We start from the raw sequence: 25,228 nt of genomic DNA, 5'->3' as shown, positions 1-25,228 counted from the left end.
TCCCAATCCTGGGAGCCAGAGAGGTGTATGTCAGGGGCGGGTGCTGCTGCTGAGCTTTCTCTCATCTGAGGACACTGGCCAGAAAGTGGCGGCCACCTCTGTGGGCTGCATAGTGTGCGCTTTGTGTAAGTGCCGAGGAGGCACAGCGCTGCTCGTGCACCAACAGCTGTCACATTATTTGCACTCGCTGTAAACAGCCTTCACATTCCCCCCTTACCACATAGTTAAAGCCAGACTAACAATCCACAGTTCGAGATCAAACCAACAACAGCAGCATTGTGTCTGCCTTCACGGCCTTCGCACCAAGCCCAGCAGCTGGCAGGTTTCTCCGGAACAAGGGACCCCCCCCTCCCCCCCACCCCTCCAGGCTCCAGCCAAGGCTAGCCAAGGCAGCAAGCGTTTGTTGCTGCCAGATTGTCAAAGCAAAAGAGCACAGCCATTTCGCCAAGGTTTTAGTGTGGTTTATCAGTCTGCTCCTAGAGTTTTCTCCTCCTGGTGGCTTGGGGAACCATTCTTCCCCCACAGTTCCGCAGTTGGGAATAAAGGTTGTTCAGGCTCCCAGGGTTGGTTTCCATGATCAGCAAAGCCTGGGCTAGCCTGCCTGGGCCATGCTTGGGATCTGGGCAGGGAGGCCTACAGCTCTATTGCTTGTTACAGGGGCCAGGCAGTTCTGTGCTTTCCGCAGCTCTTTGTGTTTCAGAAATTGTCCAACTCCCTGAATACTTACTGGTCGCCCCACTGATCAAAACGTCTCCTTTATGATTTTTGGTTAAGTCGAACATTTCCATAATCGTCATTATTAGCGCAAATTACACGCCTAATCGGTCCTTAAATAGATTTTAATTAAATAATCATACAAGGCTCATTTTATGACTTAAGAAAGGCATTACTTTTCGTTATAAACTTTCCACCAGGATATAGAATAACGATAGCAGACAAATACTTATTCTTTGAAAATTACCAATAACCGATGGGCAAAGTATGATAAAACGAATTCAGTTTCACCTTCTAATACTGAAGCAGAGACCAGACATAACACATCTGCACAACTGTCCTCCCGAGAAGGAAGAAGGGATGGGATGGTCTTCCTCCAAAGCATTACTTTTGTCTTCTTTTTGGAGCCAGCAGAAACCAACCCCAAATGCTACTTTTCCTTTCTCATCTGAAGAGCTTTCTCTCCAGCTAGAAGTCTCTCCTAGAGACCACTCCTCCCCACCCCCAGCTGTTTTCCACCCCTTCGTCTGCTGGGAGTGCAAAGCAGGCAGGCTGTGCTTGTTAAATGCTGTGTAAAATGCTGTTAATAAAATAATAAATACAAAGGGTGGAGGTTGCTTGCTCCACGGGTATTTTGACTGGCAATGCCTTGGCACTTGTCATGTGTTTATAGGAGGGCAGACAACTAGAGGATTTACATAGTTTGGACATTTCTATACTTCATTTATTCCTTCCTAAATAACCTAGGCCTAGAGCTATTTCAAGTTTGCATTTGTACAGAACTGTTAAATGCCTAAGAGTTTCTCCAATTAAATCAAGTTTTACATCCAAAGCTGGAACACGCATACTCTGATTCGCCCCACACTGATCCTCAGCAACTCCCTGCCCTGCTCTCCCCACTTTCACCCTCTCTGGGGGTACACCTAGGGCAAAGGTTAAGGTGTCTTTGGATGACAGGCAAAGCCCTGGCTACCCACTGTGGAAATCATTGCTGTTAGGTGCATCCTGGCCATACGCTACACCTCTAAAATAGTGAGCTAAGATGGGGGCAAAACTGCTGGCCTGGTAAAACCTACTGTTCACGAAACAATGTCAGCAAAGGCTGGAAGGCATTCTTTAGAGAGGGACCAGGGATTCATGCCTACTGAAGCTCTTTCAGCACAAAGGCTTTTAGGGGAAGAAGGGAAAAAGAGGGAGGAGGAGGGGGGAGGAGAGAAAGGGAGGGCTCCTGTTTCAGAGCAGGCATCCCCTGAGAGTCAAGAACCAAGTGTAGCTTCAATCAAACGCTGACTTCCCCTCTGGGAGTCGAGTAGGAAACCTGATCACAGTAGCATACTACCGGCCTGGATCCATACAGGTCTGGTTTTCTTCTCATGCTAGTAATTTTTTTAAATACATATCGATATAAAAGAAGCAATCCCTGGCAGACTTTATTGAAAACCACACTGAGCCCTCATAACATCCGGACTTAATCCCTATCAAACAAACCACAGCACCTCTGGCTTCTGCAGCAGGTCACCCCCCTCTCACCTCTTCCAACCAGGTCTCTCCCCTCCAGCCACTGCAGTTTCTTCCCCCAAAAGAATGAAGGGAAGACATCGCCAAAGAGCACCCAGATACCAGTTCTGGAATCAATTCTTAACCATATAATGATCCCACTTAGGAGGGGGAACCAAGTCTTTTCATATGGAACCCTTTAAAATGCAGAATGCAAAGAACTGTAAACAAAGGGAGAGAGGAACCAAGGAGGTGAACCGGGAAGAAATACCCTTGGGGAAACCCCGGGAGAGGAACTTAACCTGCACGTTGGTCCCCAGAATGGCCTCAGCAGGTCTCAGAGGGAATGGGGACTGGAGGAGCAACCTATAGGAACATGACCAGTCATTCAAAGAAGTCACTGATCCTCGGGGCCTACTATGTGCAAAGTATTCTTTGATCCTAAGGTGGATAATTATTCCCAGTCTTACAAATGAAGAAACTACCAAGACTCAGAGGCCATAAATAACTTGCCCCCAAGGTCACACAGCTAGTAAAAATGGGCCATGGTCAAACTCAGTCCTGGAGTTGCGGAGAGGAGCCAATTATTGGTCTAATTGTGCCATTCGAAATCCCCAAAAAGTTCAGAAGGTTTCCATAGGCCTTGTTACTCAAGTTCAGGGTAAAAAGATAGCCTTTAACACCTAGGTAACTTAAACAAGGAGCCTGGAACCCAGTTGCTTCTACACCCAGTAATCCCGTGGTCCATTTGAAGTTTTTTTCACAATTCCCCCTACATCCACACCTCATCTCCCTACACTGGAATACTTTGGTGTGAGGCCAGGGCTCCAGTAAGGCTCCACTTTCTCTTCCATCCAGGATCCCAGAATAGGCAGAGATAGTTGGTCCGTTGCTACTCTCAGGTCTCTGCAGAAAGTGCTGATTCCTGGCATTAGAACGAGGCTTGCCACCCTAGTTTTACTACATAAAGCAATAAATCAAGTTATCTAGATAGAGCAAAAGCCCTTTGGAAAGAGTGCCTACACCTACCATTCCTAGGGTTTTGGAAAAACCCCAGGGACCCAAGTGTGGTGGGGGAGGGAATTAAGATGGAAGTGGCTTGCAAGAAGCTGAGCCCTACCGGACTCCTGGGGATCCCAAAACAAAAAACCATTCCTTTCCCCAACTTCTCATCCCAGAAACGCGGGGTCAGCGCCCAACATTCCCTCCCTACCCCCATCCCCAATTTCCAGGTCTGCCCCAGGCTTTCAGATGCTCCTGAAACTACCCACAGCAGACAGCTCAGCTCGGTGGGGTTTGGCAACGGCAGGGGCACAGGACCAGTTGCTCCTCCGTAAGCTAAGGCTCCGGGTGTGAGAAATGGCTCCAGGAATCACTGGGTGGGCAAGGGCTTGGGCTACGAAAAGGAGGGATCGATGGAGACGCTGGCGGGCCGGGTCCTCAGCCGGACAGCCAGCGGAACACGCCCCCGAGGCCCGGCCTCCCCTGACTCCCCGCCAGTGGCTTGCTCTCACTTTTAAACTTTCCAGCGTCTGCAATAGGCGCGGGGTTTCCAGCTCCCCACCTCCGCCCTCCCCGCCCCCCGCAGCTCGGGGCAGGCCTTTCCAATCTCAGGGGAGGCGACCCCCACCCCTGGCACCTTGTGACCGAGGTCCCGACAGACGCCCCCTCCCCCACTGGGGCCAGCTGGAGCTGGCAGCCTCTCCAAGCCATACGCGTCCGGCTGAGACAGGGACTTAGTCCAGTCCGGGGAGGAACTCCGCAGCCTCCAACGGTCCAAGCCTGCCCGCGGCGCCCGTGCAACTCGCCCCACACTCACGCGCTTCCCGAAGGCGCTAATGCTCGAGGAGGGCGGAGGGGGAGGGAATGAGGCAGAAAGGGTTATTGGGCTACTTTAAAAAAATTTTTTTTTAACTCTTCTCACGGAGAGTTCTGGGTATCCCTGACACGATTGCGAGCGCTCGCTCGGGTAGAACAATAGAAATGGGAGGAGTGCCGGAAATGGTGCTGGAAGACCCCTATAACGCTATAAACCTCTCCTCCCCTCGCAGTTACCACTGGCATGAAAAGACTCCAGTACCTTCAAATGCAATAGTGCCTGTTCATAACTTTTTCCCCCGCTGGGTCCCCACACCCTAAACAAGTCCCATCCTCACATTATGAAACCACAAAAGCAAACATCACTCCCAAATTTGTGACCTGAAACTCTGGGGCCTCTCACCTGCTCTGCCCCTGGCACCCTGACCTGACTCACCCTCCTTCCCCAGTAGTTCCTCTGGTTTGCACCTAGACAATAAATTTAGTTTAATTTAGCTTCCGGTCTTTAATTTTAGCAGGTCTCCTTTTTGCATGCAAATCAATATGGCAATTACCATCTAAAAGCTCGCCCAGCCCCGGGTCAATGTAAATTGATCATTGTCCGCCTTCCACAAAATAACACCGGGAGTCTGTGGTGCATAATGAGATTATACTGGAAACTGTCTCTTAGATCACAAATTATATTTTATGTTGTCAGGATCTTATCCTAGCGGACTTCCCCACTAGTCTAACCACGGGGAGCCACGCCATGGGTGATGAGGGGTGCTGTTGGCTGGGGAGATGTGGCTCTAAAAATCAACAGAGTGAGGATCCTCATTTCTGAGACCCTCCATTGGGGGCAGGCAGAGATGAGCTTGTGCTAGGAAAGGGGGCCTTCTACAGAAATGTCGAGGAAAAGAATCCTTCGCTAATTTCCATCCAACATCAAGTCAGATCTCCCTTCCAAAGGAACACACTGGAGACAACAACAGAAAACCCTCGGGTAGGTCTAGAAGTCGGTGGACTTCCCAGGCCGAATCCTGGCGATAAGGTGGCTTGGCCACGGGGGGGGGGGGGACATCCACTTCTGCTCTGGTTGCTTCTCAAGCCGGCCACTGACACCCAGGGCTCAGCAGCACAGCCGGTTTTGCACGGACAGAATCTTGCCGGCCATGCACATTGGCAAAGCAGTCGGGGTGGGCCTAGTACTCTCCTCCCAAGGCTGGGTGAGGTCTGGCCAGGCTCGAACCTTGTGGTCCGCCGGAGAGGAAGCCTCCAAGCAAAAGGGTCCTTTCTCGCCCAGAGCACTGCTCTCTCGCCCCTGTGCGACCCCCAGGGCACCGGTGTGACCCTGGGGTCTAACAAAGGGCCATCTGAGCTCCTTTCAGCCTCGGGCTGGCAGGGAGGGTGGGGCGCGGTGGCCAAAGTGGACAGGCGCGGTCCCCCACCCGGCCCGGCTGGCGCCCTCGAGGAAACCACCAAGGTGGCATTGTCAGGGCTCCCGGCACTCCAGAGGGCCGTCCAGGCTGTCCTAGGGCTCTGTCCTGCAGTCTTCGAGACTCTTGCTCAGCCCGCGCGGCCCACCTCTGCCCTGCCCGACCCGGCGCGGGCTCCACCCGAGTGCGGTCTTCCCAATAAAAGCTGGAATTCCCGGCTGCGCTCAGACAAAGAGGGACCGCGGCAAATCGACGCCGCGGGCAAACCAAACCCTAGCCTAGCTTACGTGCGCGTCTGGGGTCACAGAGACGCCTGCTAATCCACTCTACGCAGGCCAGTCCCCACATGGTCTCCTCCAGGAAAAAAAACAAAAAACCTTACCAAAATGAAAACATATCTCCCCTTTATTCCTCCCAGAGGCCGAACTTCGCACTTCTTTTGGTTCTGTCTTAATCAGTCCACTGGGCCCTGCACCACCTTAAACAGTTGAGCATTGCAACATCCATTCCTCCCTCCTGACCCAAAGTGTAAAGCTACTACTCTTTTTCCTCCACCCTCCATCCACTCAAAGGCAAGAACTCAAAATCTCTTGGAAATCCCCCTACCTGCTTAACACATACCCTTCTCTTCCACCTAGATGGGAAGAAACTGTAACCACAAGTAATCTCGGTAATTGAGGTCCATCCACCCTTAGCTAGGCCACTTTGCCTTCCATTCCCTTCTAGCCAAAGACATTTCCCTGTGAAGGAGGGTTGGAAAGTGGTGGTGTGCCCCACACTTCCCTGTCCTTCACAGTCTCACTCCGCAGAAAAGTCTACATTTGTCATTCAGTCTGTGTATCTGAGCATGGATGTATGCATATGAATGCTTTCTGTTTCCAAGTGACCCTCTTCACTTCACACCTTTAAATGGGTTTTTGTCTCTAGACCAAAGTCACAGAAATTCTGCCTCAGTTTCCAGCTCAACAGTCTGGAATTTTTCTTAGAATGTTGCTATAGATCCCTGTATTTGTAAATCCCTGTTTACATTTCTCTTGTCCAGTTCTCTATCTCTTATGTATCCCTTGTTCCTTGTGGGCACTAGAGCCCAAGTATCTTGATTTGTCTCAGCACATGTCATCGAGGCACACATCTTAATCTGAGCACTCCTGTCTAACACATACACCTCCCTACTACTTACATTCTTGCCTTGACTATTGTGTGGTTCATTTTCAGGCCAGACCAATATGGGTTTGCAGTTTAAATGTAACTAGAACATCCCCTAGACGGCAAACTCTAAAAGGGAGAGAAGGGGAAAGGAGACAGGGGTGCTACTAATGATTTATTTATATATAGGGTAACCCACCCACCAATTTCAACCTCTGAAAAGAACTAGACCAATGCCTGCAGAGTTGTATTAAATTTTTAGACCAATTCAATATCCACCCCATGTATGTGTATACAAATGATCGATCTTGTACACATCACTGTCCAACTCCTGTTTGGAGGCAGTCTTCCACACATACCCGATACTAACTCCCCACAAGTTCAGGTTAAAAGTGTATCTATCTATACAGACAACTCAAGGACCTATTTGCTGTCTCCAATGCATACCTGTACACAGTGGCCTGGCATTTCCGTCTCAGGTCTTCCATCTGCAGTAGTCTTGGTCAGAGGCCCAAGCCAACTACAGCTCTGAGCAGACCTTCCCACACTGGATCGCCCACAAGAGTTCTCTTCTGGGAAATTGAGGTCTACATTTGCATCTCCCAAACTTAGTTCCTTAAGTGAGGGTGCTCACTGTGTTCAGATCTCCCCCATTGAGAAGTACCAGGTCAAACTAGATCATCAAGCAGCTGCGTTTGGTTTCTGAAGAATCGAGCCCAATGCACCAGGATGTGCGCGTGCAAACATTAGAGAAAGAAAAACCCTAGGCCTAAGGCCCAGGCTCCTGCCCCTCCCCACCGGGGCTACTCTGCCTCCAGGAATTTCTGTTAGGCTTCCTGCCCACCCCCCTTACATTCTTCCAACAGCCTTTAAAGGGTTAAGAGAAACCCTCGTAGCCTTCCCTCCACCCTGCTCGCTGGGCCCGCAGGCTGGCTAGCTCACTAACTGCTCACGGGAGTCTGCAGCCGCCTCCGCGGCCCGCCCCCCCCTTCCCGTCCTTCAGCCGGGAGGGAGCCTGCATGCCTGTCTAGACCGATCTATCACAGGCACACCAACAACACCCGCGAGAGCGCGGAGACCCTGCCCAGGTCCCCCTGCCCGCACGGTTCCCGGCGGACAGAACCCAGGGAGTGTGACCGAGACTGTGGGATGCAGGGGGAAGCCCATCGGCGCCGGCCGCCCAGAGCGCACCGCGGGTCCGCCCCGGCCCCGGCCCCTCGAGCTCCCGCCAACCCGGCTGCCGGGGCACAGTCACAGCTCTGCGCGCTGGGCAGTCCTATTTTTATCTTGTCTAATCCCAAACTGGGCGGAGAGCACACAGGCGTCGTGCTTAGAGAACAAGAGATAGGCGAGGGAGGCGGGGAGGAGCAGCTAGGCAGCGACGCGAGCGCGAGTGAGTTAAAGACACAGTCGAGGCGACCGAGGTCAGGAAGAAAGAGCGGGCTTGCGCGGGCCTCGGGCGCCGCACGCAACACGCCGCCCGTCGAAGTTATACTCGCCTCCTCACCGACCCTGGATGCCCGCCCCTCCCCACTTCCCAGCGGCGCTCTCCGCAGCCGGGGCGGCGGGGCTCGGCCTGTGTGGGAGGCAGAGGCTGGCCTCGCAAAGGACTGGAGAGAATCGCTAATGAGCTGTGCGGCCCATTGATCCGAAGAACACTTCCTAATTAACTCTCAGTCACCTACTGGTGACAGCGCCTCAAAGGATAGCGCTGGGGCTGTCCGAGCCCCAGTCCCAATCTGCCCGCCGAGCGCCAGGCGCCCGAACCCCGCGCATCCCCCTATCTACCCCAGGCGAACCAGGTTACCAGTGGAGTATACTGGCACAGTGAAGGCCAGTCTCAGATTAAACCTGGACGGCATATTAATCAACATCTCCCCTACTTCCTCCACGCGGTGAAAGCATGCCCAAAATAAACACGAAAACCAACACTGCAAAGCCCAGACCAGATAACAGGTCGTGGGTGGAGTGGGAAGGGTCGAGAAGCAAACGTATTCTCCAGATGTCCACGTACAGGAGCCTCCAAGGCCAACAATTAAAACGCCTTCCACACAAGCAATTCTGTTGGCAAAACCGAATCCAACACCTCGTAAGGATTGATTTCGACCCGCGGTGTCCGTTTCCAGTGCCACAGGAAGTGTCAGATGGCTAGAAATACCCAAGTCTGTCTGGGTTCACCACCCACCACCTTCAGGGGTGGGCCATTTCCTCCCCATTTTTAACCCCCAGGCCATTTTAAGGCTTATTCTCCAAAAGGCTGGCTCTAGAACATAACACCATTACCTCTACCCTAGCCTCTCAAAAAAAAAAAAAAAAGGAAAGAAAAGGAAAGGAAAGCTAAAACCCCGAGCTGTCTAGTCTAGACACAGCGAATACCTATTTGAAGCGTGCTGGGTTCTTTTTAAGGTTTGTTTTTAAATATACGTAACCCCCCTCTTCTTTCGCTCTTCCATTCCCCCAACCCCCACCCTTCTAGACGCCGGCGGAGCGCGTCCTCGCGCTCAGGCACTCAACAGCCTCTAGCTTCTAGCAGGAGATCTTGGACTTTCTGGAAAAGATTCATTAACAGCAAATTAAGCCTCGCCCGGCTTTGGCCTACACGCGGTCAGATTCCGCCGTCTCGGGGACCAGGGGACGTGCCCACTCGAGAGAGCGAGCAACGGGAAGCCCGCGGGGACTGCGCGTGCCTCGAGCCTCCCGGATCCACACAAGGCGCCTCAGGGCTTGCTTCGTAAACAGCGGGCGCACGTCGCCGCCGCCCGGAGCCTCCGAGTTGGCGGAGGCTCTGCAGCGCAGCCCCCCGCCTACTCCAAGCACGGGCCCCGCGGCGCGGCGGCGCCTCGCCCTCCCCGCCGCGGCTGAGGATCCCGCCCGGGTGCGCAAGTTCCTCTTCACCTTCCACCTCAACACCGCACAACCTCCGAGTAGGACCAACTTCCTCCGGCCGCAGACTCGCACACGCCCAACAGGGCTTCCCACCAGACTCCCCGCTGCCCAGCGGAGGGCCCAGGTCTTGCCACCCCCGCCCTCCCTTCCCGTCGCCCCCGACCATTCTACCCCCACCCCTGGGGGCTCAGAACTTAAAACAGAACCCGCAGCGTCCAGAGAAGGGTGGGGATGGGAGGAGGTCGCGGATTGCAATTTTACAGGAACATTTACAAAACAAAGCGTCTGACCTGGTGGATGGGCGGACGGGCCGAGTCGGAACCCCTAGCTCCGGTCGATTTCCTAGTTGTTGTTTTTTTTTTTGTTTTTTTTTTTTATTAATCCACGTGATTCGTGCTTTGGGGCAAGCCAAGAAAAAACCCGGGACTCCCCTCCCGAGTTGTGCGGCGGCAGGTCGGGCTCGGCTGGGCCGGGGCGCCTGCCACACACTCTGGCGCAAGCACACGCCAAGTTCCACTAGGAGGAACGAGCGGCCCCCGGAGAGGCGAGACGAGGCGGCGGCGACTGGGGGTTTTTACAGTTCTTTCCCGAGTCGAAAAAGAAAGCAGACGGGAACCCGCCGCCCTCCCCCCCCTTCCTGCTCTCGAGCTAACGCCGAGCCGAGCTTCCCAGCTTCCAGCCCAGCCCCCCCCAAACCCCCCGCGCACGACTCGCGGCGCTCAGCGGCAACCGCGCTCCCGCGCACGCAGACACACAGGCTGCAAACTTCCACTCCGCGAACTCCCAATCTCCTCCCGGCCTTCCGGGAGGCGGCAAGACCCCGGCCGCACTCCTCCCAGGTGCCCACACAGAGCTGCTTAGGTTGGCTGCATTTTTAATAACTTAGAGCTAAGAAATAAAAACGAAAGCGATCACAGCCAAGGGAAGCGCGAGGCGAAAGCTTCGCGGGTTACACGAGAGTCAGAGGAGCAGCCCGCAGCGGGCGGGGGCCCCAGGGAAGGGGCCAACTGCAGCCCGCCGCGCGCCCGTCTGCCCGCCCGCGCGGCCTCCCCCGGGAAAGGTGTTTCGGGCACTGACCTGAAATCCCCGGCCGGGGAGTAAGCAGAGAGCTTGCGATCCGGAGCTTTGAAGTCCCCCCCCACCCCCAGCAGAGCCCAGGCGGCGAAGAGCCAGGGGCGGCTGGGTGGGTGTGGAGAGGTGTGCGGGGTAGGAGGAAAGTGGGGTGGCAACGGCAGCGATCTGAGATGGAGCCAGGCCGGGGAAGCGTGGCAAGCAGCAAAGTTTGCTGTCCCTGGCTGCCCGCAACCCGCTCGCGGCGCCGCGCTCGCTCGCCTCCCTCGCAGTCTGCTGCCAGCCGGCTGCCCTCGGGGTTGGCCCTGCTGAGGGGTGGGCTCTGGACCGGGTGGGGGCGGGGCGGGCTCGAAGCCTCCAGGCAGGTGGCGACAGCCCTGAGCGATCCTCCGGGCTCCCGCGACTGGACCAGGCTCAGCAGGGCTTAGCAGCTCCCGCGCCGCCGCTGCTGCCGCCCGCGCTCCGGCAGGAGCCCCAGCGCCATGTTGACGGATCGCCGCGAGCGCCCGCTCGGGCTGTGTGTGTGTGTGTGTGTGTGTGTGTGTGTGTGTGTGTGTGTGTGTATGTGTGTGTGAGAGAGAGAGAGACAGAGAAAGAGAGAGAGAGAGAGAGGAGAGAGCGAGAGAGAAAGAGAGAGAGAGAGTGTGTGTGAGTGTTGGCCAAGTCGTCCCTGCGCGGCGACAGCGCTGCTTGGGCTCCCCGCCTGGCGGCTCGCGGGCTCCCCCTCCGCCGCCGCCGCTCGCTTCGCTCCCGCTCTCGGTCGCGGTCTGGACTCCGGCGCGTCTCCCCCGCAGCCGCCGAGCTCTGCCGGCGTTCAGCGAGGAGCGTAGCTCAGGCTCACCTTGCCGCTGGGAGCCCGGGCTCCGTCTGCCGCCGCACGCCGCGATCCCAACGCGTCCCCCCTCCGCGGTTCCCTCCTCTTCCTCCTCCCCCTCCCTCCACCCGCCCTTTCTCCCTCCCTTCCTCCCAGCAGCCGCCTCCCCTCCCCCCGCAGGCGCAGCGTTCGGGCGACAGCCGCCCGCCCGCCGCCGCCTCCAGCTCTCGCAAGTTTGAGCTCCCCTAGCTTCTGCTCACCCTCTGCTGCGGCGCCTCGGCGGTGGGCTTTCGGAGGGGTGATTCCCCAGGAAAGATTTGCCCGAGTTGCCCCGGCCATCACCGGTTCCCCCGAGCGCGTCTCGCCTCTCTGGGTCCGAACCCCGGGCCACTTGGGTGGCGCCCCCTCGCCCCTGGCCCTCCCCTCCCTGGCTCGGACTGAGTTGGCTGCGCAAACCGGGTCTGGGCGCGCCCCAGACCGACTCAGGCAGCGGCGGCGGCGAGGGCGGCCCGCAGATCTTGAGCCCAGGGGATGGGGGGCGGCGGGGGTGCCTCTCCCAGCCGCCCGCCGAGACTCCCATCGCTACCCAGAAGGCCAGTGGAGGACCGCAATTACCATAAAGCGCCTCACACTCCGCTCAGCCAAAGCTGTCAAACCCCAGCGGCAGCCACTGCTGCCTCCTCTTGCCACCAGCGCTGCGCTCTCCCGGTCGCCCGTCCCCTCCGAGACCAAGCAGAGCCTGGCGAGTGCCCGTTGGCGCCCACCCCCTGCCTGGGGCTCCCCTTCCTCCCGAAGGAGCCCTTTCCCATTTTGCTGTCAAAAGCTACCTGAAAACACGGCCCCGGGCACCGGTGGCCTTTCCGCCCCGAACTCCGCGCCCGAGTTCCCCGGACATTTCAATTGTGTGGGAATTGTTTGGAGAGGCGGGGAGGGGGGTGATGGAGGAGGCAGCCCTTGGGGCACAGGGAGGCGGGGATGAGGGGGTGGAGACGGTAGGGGAGCGGAGATCGGAGGGAATGTCTCCCAGTTCGCGGGCATTTCACAGTCTGCACCTCAGAAGGCTGGAGGGTCTGTCCCAGCCCCTCACCCTCACCTCGGGAGATTATCTCCCGCGTTTTATTTTCCTTGGCAGGGAGCAACTTTTGGCTTACACCATTCGCCCCATAAATTTCCACTCGGTAACGTTGTGCTGATCGTACAGCCCGCGCCCGCAGCAGTTAATTCAATTGACACGTATTGAGCTTCTCCAGCGCACCCGGCGCGCCGCTGGGCGCTGGGGGGAGGGCGGGGGCAGGCAAGCGGGAGGGGGAAGCGGAGAGGCGAGGTTCCGGCCTCCCCGGAGCGCAGAGCCTCAGGGGAGAGCCAAGAAGCCCCAGTTCTTGAAGCTAGCGGAAAGGGGTGGGAGTGGGGGAGGGGTGTTCCGGCCATACCGCACCCAGATAGCCGGGCCGGGACTACGCGGCAAAAGGTGACCCCACTCCGCTGCTCGCTAGGGTCTTTCTATGCTGGAGGTGGGGAGTCTCTTTCTGCTTAAGGACAAGATGGTGCAAGCTCGATGAGAACATCAATCCGAAATGGAGGTGGCTTGTAAATCCACACGGAAAGTTTTAAAATATCCTGGAGTGTCTCCATGCCAAAAATAATCAAAAGCATCTCAAGTTGATTACTAAGTCAAGGTCAAGGCCAAAATCAGCTCTAGCTAGAAAATCCCTTTTAAAATTTAGACTTAATACTGACTGCGGGACTGGTGTTAGGTGCGATTTTATTTATTCTGTTTTAGTTCTCAGCAGTTATAAAAACAGCCCTTTCCAAAGCAGAAGTGAAACATCTCTACCGTTTGAAACCCGAAACTTCGGGCAGAATTAAATCTTCATGTTTCAGAGCTGCTTATAACAACTGATGCAAAAGACAGGCAGGCAAGTGCCCCAGCGAGCAGTGCCCAGCCCTGCTGGGCCGCCACTGCTTCCAGGACCTGCGCCTGCATGATGGAATGCACGCATTTTTCTTCCCGTCTTTCTGGAGGTGGATGTCTCTGAAAGCTAACCCACACATTTTTTTAATCTCCGGTAACAAGCAGAAAGACACCTGGACTATTATGCTGTAAAGCTATTTTTTATAAAGACATTTTAGGGCCAGACATTAAAAGTTATTAGACTGAACGCATGCGAGTTACAGACGCAGCTGGAGAAAAGGCCTCTGGTTGTGTGTTGTAGCAACATTTCTTTTTGAAGCGACTCCTTTTATTCAAAACAAATCTACAATAACTGAGAAGGTTGAAGTTGGGTACTTGTGGGGAAACTCTATGAACGTTGTTCCAGGCAAGGAGGCCGCTGTGCCACTGTGGGCCGCTCGGGAGAGCTGGCCTGGCGAGTAGGGAGCCTTGCCAGGCTCTTCCGGCTCGGTTAGGCCGCCGCAGAGACGCTGGCCAAGTGCCCAACCCCCTTCTCTCCCCTTCCCAAGCCTCTCCAACTCTCCCCCCAGGCACAGGCTTTTCCCGGAGTTAAGAATTGCAAGTAATCGTCCAGAATTTTTGGAAAATCCCGGAACCAAGCGAGAGTATGGAGCCTGCTGCCTCTAGGAGTCCTGTGGCCTCCCGGGGCTGCTGACAAAGGGGCCTGTTTGTCTAACTTTAAAAGTCCTAGGGTTAAAATGAATGGGGGGGGGGGGGGTTGCTGTAAATGTGAAGGGGCCTCGAAGGGGGCTGACTGTGGGAGAAATTTGATGCTGGAGACAAACAGGCCAGTAAATTCGCCTTTGACGTAATTTGCAGCATTTCATACCCCACTCTTTTTTAAGGAGTTTCACCTCCAAGGTATTCTCTTTGGGCTGATGGGACTAAAGGGTTTCTCTTCCATCTCGAAGGGGCACATTTTCCAACTCCGGGATTTTTAAAATATCTTATTAAGGGAATCCTAAGAGGCATGAGTGTGTGTGTGTAGGGGGAGGTGTTCATGACTCACTGAGAATTAAAATGTGAGATTTTCCTGAGGTGCTCCAAGGCACAGGGGTGGGTAGGGAGTTTATACCCATTGGCCTGGTTAGTTGGAATTGTTCCAGGGAGGAGAAGCAGAAAACTGAAGAAGGGCAGTCCCATCTTGGGTTCCCACTCAGGAAGAGGCTCCAGGAGCTAGGAACACCACAGAGCCTGTAGCTAGTGTGAGGGCAGCCAGAGCCTTCAGCCCTGCTCCCTCCTCCACGGTTCTCCCAGGAGCTGACCTGGGGGTCAGGCCGCTATATGGGGCACTCAGTAAGGGGGAATTTCAATGAAAGCAGAGGAGGCGGAGAGAGCAAGTGAGTGAGTGCAAGGAAGGGGAGGTTGCACAGGCAGTGGAGAAATAGAGGTGCTTCTAATTGAGCTGTGGGGGGCCACCCCTCTCCTATCCGCCTCAGGCTCCCAGGCATTCTCCTTCTTCATGTTCTATCCAGGCTCTGCAACTGGGCAGCCAGGTTGGTGCTTTGGGGAGCAGGCCTGGAGCATGGCCACCCTTTTCAGGCCAGGCTGACTGCGCAGGGTCTGCCAGGGCCTCTTCCACGCCTTCAACCTTGGGCCAGGCCTAGGGAAAAAGGCTATGCATCCGGTGGTGAGGCCCTTACCTGGCGTTTGGGGGACCCTGGGATCCCAACATTGTGTGGGTGGGTCGTTTGTAACGTGTAGAATCTAAATAATAAAGCTCTGTAGGCCCCAGATGGCCCTCTTCAGAGGCTGTTTTCAGGTCTTTGACACTGGTTATTGGAATAGATGGGAGTTGGGTGATTTCAGATAATGTGTTTTTACTTTACATAGTGTGAGCCAGCCTATTAATGTTAGCTATTTTTAAAAAAACAAACACCCACACTAACAGTCTCCCCTGGTCACTTTGTAAGAGAACTCAGGGCTTACCCAGTGGCCCTAAAAGAGCCACTGGCCCACCCTCCCAAGCACAGGACATCCCTGTCCCAGGAATTTGTTATACAGAAACTAAAGGTAGCTGCCTTCCATTGCAGGAGACTGCCAAACTTAGGAGTGGCCAGACTGAAGATAGCTGCTCTTTCTGCCTAGCCTTTGAAGGGTTATTGGGCCATTTGGGTAGGAGGGTCCAAAAGGCAAGCCCAGTACAACTGCAGCAAGCAACTGCCTCTTGGAACGTCCGGGCTGGATTAGTGTCAGGCTTTGAGATCCCCAAATCCTGGGACAGTGGGTGAACTGCCATTTACACTGGGGGGTCCCCTGGGTAGATAGGTGGGTGTCAGCCCAATAAGCCTAAATGCAGGCGGCTTCTGGGAGGTCCTGTCTTGCACTCCACCTGGTCCCAGCTTAAGAGCGCTGGAAGACCCCGCTTTGGGCCAGATGCTCCTGCAGATAAACCCGGCTGCCACATCCCGCCCTGGCTGCTTATTTAGCAAGGCGCCTCCAGCCAATATTTTACCCGGCTGGGGTAGTGCGCGGGAACTCAGGGATAGGGAGCGGAGAACCACCAACTACTGGTCCACGGAGCTAGCACGGGGGCCTTCAGCCCCAGCCATTTTGGATCAAGCCTTCCTCCTTCACTTCCTTAGGACCCCTGAGGATACCCACCACCCCGGGAACTGGAGGGACCTGGAAGGCCCCATCAGCCCCTCGCTGAGGGCAGGAAGAGAGTAGGGGCGCAGCACCTGGAAATGCAGTACTGATCTGTCTCAAAATACCCCTGAGGCCCCCACCAACTCGGGCGCAGAGGTGAGTGGTATGGGGTGGCTGCCTCGGGAAGGTCAAAGCCAGGAGCAAAGCTGGGGCTTGGCACAGAGCTGGAGAGTCCAAGCAGCCTAATCCGGGGCATTTTTACCCTCTCCCACTCCCCCTCCGGACCCACTCCGTTCTGCCCTCTCCCCCAATGACACCTCCCCCATCCCTGCGTCTCCAGCCGCTTAGCAGCAGCGCAGCCCCCAGCCACGACTGCGGAGGTGGGGTGGGGGGCACAGGGTGTTTTGTGTTTCGATGCCTGACAGAACCTTCTGTGTGCGGCAAAGGGAGGAGGCTAATGCATAATGCACAGCGCCTGGAAGCCCGGCCATTAGCGGCCTGTCGGTGACACAGACAAACGACTGAGAGGGAGGAGATCCAGCTCGCTCTGGAGTTTAAATATACCAGCGTGGAGGGGAAACGCCATGATTTAAAAGTGTGTTTGCAGACACTCGCATATATTTTAATGATTTCCAGCAGGCCATGCGTCCCAGCCTTGCATCCCCCTCCCCAAAAGGGGGATATGTAGTGGAGGGGGGAATGAAAGCAGAGTGAGAGGCCTCAATCGGAGACCCACTCCAGGTTTTGTGAGATGAAGGGGAAGAGAGGTAGGGAAAGGCAGCGGGAGAAATCGAGGCCGAGGGAAGCTACGTGACCCAAGGCCATCGCCAGAATTTACCCCCCAAAATCTGGCCATGGAAACTTCCACCCCTACTGGCCCTTCTAGGTTGTATTATGAAGGCCGGGGGGTGGGGGGGGGAGAAATCCTGCCAACCTTGCTTTCCCCAGGCGCCCACATTTCTGAATCTTCCTTTTCCACTGACGATCGGGAGACCTCCTTCCTCCGGGTTTAACACACCAGTGTTTTTTAGCAATTAAGGCGAGAAGGGGGTGGGGATGAAGATAAGCCAATTTTTTTTTCCGCCATGCAAGTGTGAAAGATAAGATAACGTTAAGCTGGGGCAAAGCGGCTGCTTACAACCTCCCCTCAGCGATTTTGATCGGTCACTTCTTATCTCGCCAAAATGCTCCTTTCGAAAACTGCATCAAAAAAAAAGAAAGAAAAAAAAAGAAAGAAAAAGGCTAAAGGGAAGCATTTTCATTTGGAAGTGACATTTAAAACCCCCTCCCCATTGGCGGGGCTCCCCAGGAAAAGTCGTACCTCAACTCCAGGGTTTCAGGATTTCTCATGAGGGGCAGGATTACTAGTGTAATTAGGCTGAATAAAACCAGAGATGTATGATGAGGATTTATCCTGCATCCAACCCCAAGCTCACAGCCTGGTTTTCCTCCTCTTAGTTACTGATTGGTGTTTGTGTTTCACCATCGAGCTGGTGTGTTGAAACTATAGTTATATTTGGGAGGGTCATATAACTATGTCAACATTAAGTGGCTGTTAATGCAAAATAATAAGAAACTACAGATTGTTACTGGAAAGAAAGCAGAAGGCATCACACGTCCCAGGACCCACGAACTCTCAGCCGAACTGGACTCACGGGGAGTTTTATAAAAATCCTTTTTTTCCACACAAAAATCTCACGAAGGGGTTTCCGTTAGACTTTGTATTCAAGGCGGTTTCGGTATTGAACTCCAGGCTCCCAGGGCAGCCTGTAAATTTCCCCCAGCCCAGAGGCTGGCCCCAGATCCTAAACATCAAGGTGGGCGCCCCAGGCCGAGTTGACAAGCCTCAGCACCCACCTCCGGGTCAGAGCTCCGAAGCTCCCACTTTCTCATCCTCATCCCGGGTTCGCACCTTGGTGCCGGGGGCACACCGAGTCTGCCCCCTCAGGGCCGGGCTGCACGACCTAAAGCCCCGGGCCAGCCGCGGCCGGCCGGATTGTCCCCGGGGAGCCAAAACCTCGAAGCGGGGAAACCCCTCCTCTCGCCCTTCCCCGAAGAGCCTGACCGCGGCGTAGGCGCCGAGCGAGCGGGCATCCGCTGACAGCCGGGCCTCACGTAAGGCCCACAAGCGACCCATTAGTCAGCCTGAGTTCCCCTCGGGCCAGCCGTCTGGCGCGGCCCCAAGGCCGGGCGGGGAGGGGGTGCGGGGCCGCAGCGAGCTGGGAGCGGGGCGGGGGGCGCGGGCTCTGCGGGGCCCGGCCAGGCTCGGTTCCGCGTTCCTGGGCCCGCGGGTAAGCTGAGCCGGCGGGGCAGGCCGCTCCCTGGCTGGCGCCGAGGCGCCGAGCTGCGCTTCACGTGCCCGCCATATCAGAGGCCTGGGCGAAGGGAGGGGGCAGGGAGGGCGCCGCAGCTCCCGCGGGGTCTCTGACTCCCGTCTGCCCCTCCCTGCCTGGGGCTGGGCGCGGACCACCCCGCCGCCCCCAGCCCCGCGCCAGCTCAGAACTGCGCTGCCAGACGCCGAGAGGCTCCTAGGGCACCGCTCTGAAAGCTGTGCGGCGGCGGCGGCGGCAGCCAGGGGCGGGTGCTCCTCGAGGCCGCCCCGGGAACTTCCCAGTCGCCCCACCGCCGCAGTCACCGGGACCGGAAGCCCTTGCGCCGCCCGAGCGGCCTCCGCTGGCCCCCAAGGCTGTTCCAGACAAGGGGCTGGCCGGCCGCGCGTCATCCTCGGTTCTTCTTGGCCCGAGCGGCCGTCCTCGCCCCGGGGTATCCCCATTTAAGTCCGCAGGACCCTTCTCGCACTCCAGCGAGATTTCCCTCTACACCGCCATAAGCGCCCCCCTTTCACCAACCAGCCCCGCAGCTGGGACGGGAGGGGCAAAGAGCCACCACTCCGGCGGGGCAGGAACACCTGCTCCCGGGCCCTGCAGCTGGGCGCGTGTTGCTGGGAGAGGCTGCCTACTGTTGTGTGCAGAGATCGCGGAGAAAATGGGGCTCCGAAGCTCGGGGCGAGACTCAGCCGTGCTTCGGCCACCCCCATCTCCCACCTCTTCTTTTCCATCAAGCCCGAGTCTTGGGGACTCGGGTCTTCTGAGGGTCAAAGGGCCGCCTCCCTTGGGATGGAGCTTCTGGCCTTAAGTGGTCGGCCACAAAGCAGATGGGACAAAACCTGTTTTGGGAGCCTTCCCGGTGTTCGCCTCCGCTCTCCAAACCAGACAAACTCATCTGCCCTCTGCCCCCACTCTAGCCTCGCGAGGGGGAGTAGGTCACGGCGGCACCGGCAACTCCCCCCCGCCCCCGCCCACGAAGGGTCTGGTACGAGGTAGGGACCCAGTGTGGGGAGGGCCAATGGACCCTCCTCATCTCCGTGCCCAGCGGACATCGGGCGGCCGACGTGACCTGCGCCGCTGGCTTTGCCTCACCACCCCCTTCCCTGTCCCGCCCTCCCTAGCAGTCCTGGCCCAGGGCCCGGCCGGGGAAGGCGTTGTTTTGCCAGCGGGAGCCGAGCGAGTGCGCAGAGAAAAGCCTCCCTGCTCTAATGAGAGTGCACACAGCGCGGCAGCGAGGAGGATGATTACCCGGCCGGCGGGGGGGGGGGGGGGGCGCAGGCCTGGGCCGCGGGCAGCGTGTGCGGCGGCCCCGCGGGCCCGGAGTCCCCGCCTGTCTGGCTGCTAATCGCACGCTTTCTGCTGTTACGGAGGCAGGCGGGAGCTGGCGGCGGAGCCCAGCGCCGGCGACTCGGCGGGTGACACGGAAACATGGCGCAGCGCCCCTCCCCCGCCCGCCCGCCCTCCCCGGGCTCCCGCCTCGCACTTCCTCCCGCCCGCCCGGCTTTTGCAGTTCTTATGCTCTGCTGTCGGCCCGGCACCATTACACTAGCAGCCGCTCCTAGGCGGCCCCGCGCGTCTCTTTCCCCTTTGTTTTCGGGGTCTATAGAAAACGTTTGCTTTTGTCCCAAGCTCTCGTTAAACCAAACTTGTGGTGGCAACGTAAGGCGGTGCGGGCGGGGAGGGGCCCGGGGATTTTGGCAGCAGCCGACCAGAGCGTGGTGGAAACTTCTCTCGCTGGGTTCCCCGCCACCCCGCCTTCCCCCCTCCGCCCTCCACACACACACACACACACACACACACACACACACGCCGGCAGGCCTGCCAACGCTTCCCCCTTCTCCCCCAAGAGGCCTCAGCGCTCCAGGAAGGAGGTCTGGGCCAGAAGGACTCTGACCAGGAGTGAAGAGCCTAGGGTGCGTGTCTGTGAGCCCCGAGTTTGGGGCACTCGGTGACCTGGCTCCTGGCAGCCCTGGCTTGCCTCTCCCTCCCCTTGGTCTTTGGGGCTTTGTATCAGTCAGTGGAAAAGGAAAGGAAGGGAAGAAAGTGGTTCGGTGTGTGGTTTTTGTATTCAGTTTGTTGGAATCTCTCATCCCCACTGTAGAGCCTCCTTTATAAGATCTAGGTCGAGAAAGGGAACCGTGGGCTCCATCAGGAAAGGGTCAGAATCTTAGGCTTGGGAGCTGGACCGTACTCTGCTGGCTGGCTCAGCCACACTCCTGCAGAGTGGGGGCCAGGTCCCTCAATCAAGGAGACGCCAAACCTCCCTCCCCGGAGCGGGAGCGCCGGTCCCCCCTGGCGCGCTCCCCAGCCCAGCGCGCACGCCCGTGGTTCTCCGCACCGGAGCTGCTCAGGCGGCAATTTTTTAAGCCTGCAATTAAGCGAGGCGTCGCCGTGTCCTCTGCTAGTGTCGATCCTGTCAGTCGCACATGGCCTTGGTGCTCCGGTCCGAGGCCCCGCGATTAGTCACAGGCTCGCTTCGCTCCTTCCCTAATCCGCCTCTGCAGGCTGCCTGGGGACGCGGCCGACTTGGCGGCGTTGGCAGGGAGCCACTGCTCGCGGGGCGGGCTGCCTGGCCAGTACCAGCCCCGCTGCGCCTGAGCCGGCGCGGGCCCCAGGGTGCGGGCTTGGAACTCCCTCCTCCTCTCGCAGCCCCCAGGCTGGGGCGGCGGCGCCCCTCCTTCTCTAGCCCCACTCCCCGGCCTTCGAGATCTATTTGTGTGGTGTCATTTGCATAAAAATAGGACAAGTGTTTCAGTGCGTTCGAACGCGGGAGGCGAAATCCTTATTGATGTGTCTGTGTGGAGCCCTCAGTTGTCGGAGCGGTTTGATTTAGGGTGTTTGTGTTGCCTTCTGCGAGAAATGAGAGGAAATCCTGCGCAACGCCTTCGGCGGTCCAGGCCCCCCAGAGCATCCCCCTTTGCGCAGCGCGGAACTGTTCACCGCCTGGACTTAGGCGCGCCGAGTCCACAGCGAGCAGGTTGAGGGCCAGGCGGGCGGCCCATTATGACTCATAAAACCGGGCGGCCTAATCACCAGCTGCCAACTCGTTTACGTGTGGCGCTTCCCAATGCTCCCTTCGCCCAGCCCGGGCCTCCAACGGGTTCGCCCCGCTCCGTGGGGGCTAATCAAGTGGCTGCTCGTTCCCGTGGGCAACGTGGCTCCCCTTCCCAGGCGAGCCCCCTCTCCCGGCCTTTACACCGTTCGCCAGCAACTCCTCAGCTTGGACAAATAGCTTGGAGGGCGCCGGCCGCGCGGAGCCAGTAAATCAATCATTAACTCCCCAGCGAAACCTGGCGAGGGGAGGGAGTGGCGGCTAGAGGCAAAGCCGTGGGGCGAGCGCCAGGCCCCCCTCTCCGGGTTGGGAGCCGTCCACGCGCTAGCAGACAAGGTGCGTTAAGGCGAGTCCCCCCGGGGCCTCTCGATCCCCTCCAGAAGCCTCTGCCTGCCATGCCTTTTAGGCCCGCACCTCGCCTCGCCTCGCCTGGCAGGTCGGGTTACTGCGCGGCCCCGGGGAGGGCTTGAACATTAACAAGCCGCCCCGGGCCTCGCGGCCTGCTCTCCCCGTGAGAGCCTGCCGCGCTTGGGCAAGCTCCTCGGACCCGGTCGGGTTCCTCCAGACTCTGGCTTGCCAAACTAAACTGATCGTCCCCATGTCGACCAGTCTCCCTGCGGCGCCCTCTCTACAGAGCCCATCGTGGGGCAGCACGCATGGGGTTAAAATCCCCGGTTCACCCTGGCTCCTCAGCGGCGCAGAGGAAGCGCCGATCAAAGTGCTTACAGGGAAGGAAACACGCGCATACTCGGGCCTGGGTCGAAAAAAGCCGACTGGAAAGACGGCTCGGAGCCGCCCGCCTCGACCCGCTTCCCACACTCTCGGGAACGCGGTGGCGGCGCTGGCCCGCGCGATTCTCTCGGCTGAACCTGGCGCTGCCGGGCCAGGAGGACAGCGGGGGAGGGGGAGGGACTAGGGGCGGGAGGCGAGCCCGGGCTGCGCGCCAAGAGGCCCTAAGCCGCAGATTAGTCACCGCTCGGCTCGGCGCTCACGGGTGCGCCCGGGAACCGGGAGAGCAGGCGTCGGCCCCGCTCCGCCGGGCTCCCGGGAATTGGAAGCCGCGGCGCGGGTGCCCCCGCCCCCATCCCCGCGCGCGCTCGGCGCGCCTGGATGGGCTCTCGGGGACCCGCACTGCCGAGATCCACTTGTCAGTTCAAGGGCAGGACAGAAACTCTGCAAGCGGAGTCTAGCGAACAGGAAATTTCTCATTGACAAGGTGCTGCCCCTCCCCCACGGCGGCTTCAAAACAAAACAGAAACCCAGCGTTAGCAGCGAACGCGCCCAACCCGGGCCCGTCGCCGCCAGCGCCCCTCCACCGCCTCGACCCCGGCCCGGGGAGTGAAAGGTTCTCTGGGCCTCGGGCTCCCAGCGCCGTTGGCAGCAAACAAACAGGCCTGGCGGGCAGGCTTGGCTCGCGCCCCCGCCGAGGGCGCCCAGTTGCCACCCACCGGGGCCTGGGTGGGGGCGCTGAGCGCGGGAGGCTCCGCGCCCTCTCGGGTGATGAACCCGGCAGAGCGGCTTTGTGGAGCTGCACGAGTGCGCCTGGTCAGCTGCTCCCCGAGGGGAGGGAGACGCAGAGGCCGTGCGGCGCCTCCGACTCGGCGAATCCCGCTGCGGGGGCTCGGGAGGGCTGGGAGCTCGGCCTGGCAAAGTTCCCGTGGAAACTCCATGTTTAGAAACTCCAGCCGCGTTGCGGGAGGAGGGGGGAGGAGAACGCGCGAGGCGCACGGCGGCTGCCCGCACCCGCCAGTCACTTCCCCGGAGGGGGGTCAGCGGCGACCCCCCAGACTAATGGAAAGTCATGGGGGGTGGGGATGGCAGGTCCACGGGCCTATTCTTTTGTGTATGTTCCTCTTTCCTCTACACTCAAGGAAATTTCTAAATCGTTTTATTTATTGAATTCAGCCAGGGGAGAAAGGCTGTCTTTTTAGGGACCCTGATATTCAGGGTAATTTCGTATTTGACACATGTAAATACTTAGTACTCTCAGGTAAGGTCAAATTATTTATCATCTTAATTTATATTTCAATAGGCCTACAATTTAGAGGCACGAAATGCCTCCTTATGAATCATTATGGTCTATTAGGGGAAGTAATGTATAAACAGCACTATTTGGGAGGGAATCACTTATGTTGACATTTAAATGGCTCTTCAATAGTTAAAAAAAAGACATTCGAGTGCCTTTGATTAAATATACAATTTACAAGACCATCAGCAAAGCCATCAGGAATATAAATTCTTCTTGGGATTTTTATTTATTTATTTCTGTGGGGTTTTTTTTTAAGCCTTCCAGGCCATGCATGTCATTTAATCCCTTTGGGAAAATCTACAAATTTCAGGCAAAATGTCATTCTCCTCTCCCCCAGCTAATGTTGAATCAGGAACCCAGGGAACCGCTGGAAATGTAAGTAAACTCCACCAGCAGGCACCCCAGGGAGAAGTTTGTAGATCTTTGTACCTCACTAACAGAATCAACCACTTTCTAACAATATTGCCACTGATTTGTGAAACATCATAGCTTCCCTGCTGGAGCGGAACCTTCCTGAAGGCCTGTGTTCATCCATCCATCCTGGCGTTCCCACAGCACCCAGCACAGGGCTTCAAATCATTTTAAGTCTTTCTTCTACACTTGCTAAAATATGACGGACACAGAGGCTCTTCCTGGATGTCCCCTCCCCCAACTCACACTCTTTATTGAATTACTCTGTGTATTCATTCCTTTGAAGCATCTCCCATCTTTAGAATGCCCTTCCTTGACCCCACATCTCCTTCCCCAGCTCCCTATTTATCTGCTCCCTTGCACAGCTGTACTTCTCAAAAGAGGTGTCTACATCCATGTGGCATCTCCATTTCCTTACCTGGTGTGCACTCTAAAGATCAGCTAGTGTTGAAGTTATTCTAAGATATTGGTATAAACGCAGCTTGCTTTGTAACAGCATAAGATTAGAAGCAACCTAAATATCCAGCAATGACAGTGATGATACATGCACACAAAGGAATATTATGTAGCTCTTTAAAAAATAAAGATCTGCTCTGTGTACCGATACGGGATGACCCCTAACATCTATTGTTAAAGGAAGGACATAAGGTGCAGAAATGAATGGGTATGTATAATATGGTACAATTTGGATATGTTACAGTTTGTGTCAAAACAAAGTAGGGGGGCCCCGCCGGCATGGCTCAGCATTGACCTATGATCCAGGAGATCGTGGTTCCATTCAGGTCAGGGCACATCCCTGGGTTGTGGACTCAACGTGCAGGAGGCAGCCAATCAATGACTCTTTCTCATCATTGATGTTTCTATCTCTCTCCCTTCCTCTCTCTGAAGTCAATAAAAATATATATATTTTTTTAAAAGTAGGGGGGAATGTAGACATATGTTTATTTGTATGTGCATTAAACATCCCTAACTGCTGGGTAGCACCCCACCACCACCACTTTCTTTGTACATATGCATGTCCGTAATTTTATTTTCAGAAATGGGAACATGGTGCACAAGCTGTTCTGTACCTCACCTATGAAACATACCACTACATCTTAGAGATCATTTTCTATCAGCACATAAAGATGGGCCTTGTTTGTATAGATACATCATTTATCACACTCTTCAACCCACACCTCCAACCTCGCTAGCCATTGTAGAGAAAGTACTCAAGAACACCAGTTACTTCCTGGGGGCTGTTTTTTCAGTCTTTCCTTTGGCCTGGGAAGCACCCAATACCCCTGACCACTCCCTTGTTGAGCTGCTCTTGGCTTCCAGATGCCACTCACGAGTGGTTTTCATCCTACCTCGGAGCCTCTTTCTGGGCTCTTTTCTCAGTTCTACCAGTTACCCTTGTGCCTGGATCCTCCCTTCCCCCCAATCTCATCCAGGCCCATGGCTTTATGTACCACCTACTTGCTGATGACTCATTTTCCCCCCCAGTTCCAGCCCCCCATATCAAACTG

The 25,228-nt window shown here is 56.6% G+C and overlaps 1 protein-coding gene across 10 annotated transcripts in view; it reads right to left on the bottom strand.

Moving 5' to 3' along the window:
- Window positions 1-25,228, bottom strand: part of BCOR (BCL6 corepressor) — an 83,886-nt gene that overhangs the window by 32,557 nt on the left and 26,101 nt on the right. For 4 of the 10 annotated variants that reach the window (XM_081126104.1, XM_081126112.1, XM_081126111.1 and 1 more), the window contains exon 1: window positions 10,554-11,437. The exons of 2 other annotated variants lie outside the window; for them this stretch is intronic. The gene's annotated coding sequence lies outside the window, so the exon portion shown is untranslated. Of the gene's footprint in view, window positions 1-9,766; window positions 9,836-10,553; window positions 11,438-11,621; window positions 11,690-12,188; window positions 12,269-25,228 lie in introns of those variants that run through there. 4 more of the 10 variants (XM_081126113.1, XM_081126109.1, XM_081126110.1 and 1 more) reach the window with 4 other exon arrangements.

Source organism: Miniopterus schreibersii (genome assembly GCF_964146895.1).
Source record: "Miniopterus schreibersii genome assembly, chromosome: X".
NCBI lineage: Eukaryota > Metazoa > Chordata > Mammalia > Chiroptera > Miniopteridae > Miniopterus > Miniopterus schreibersii.
This window is presented reverse-complemented; position numbering and strand designations above follow the sequence as displayed.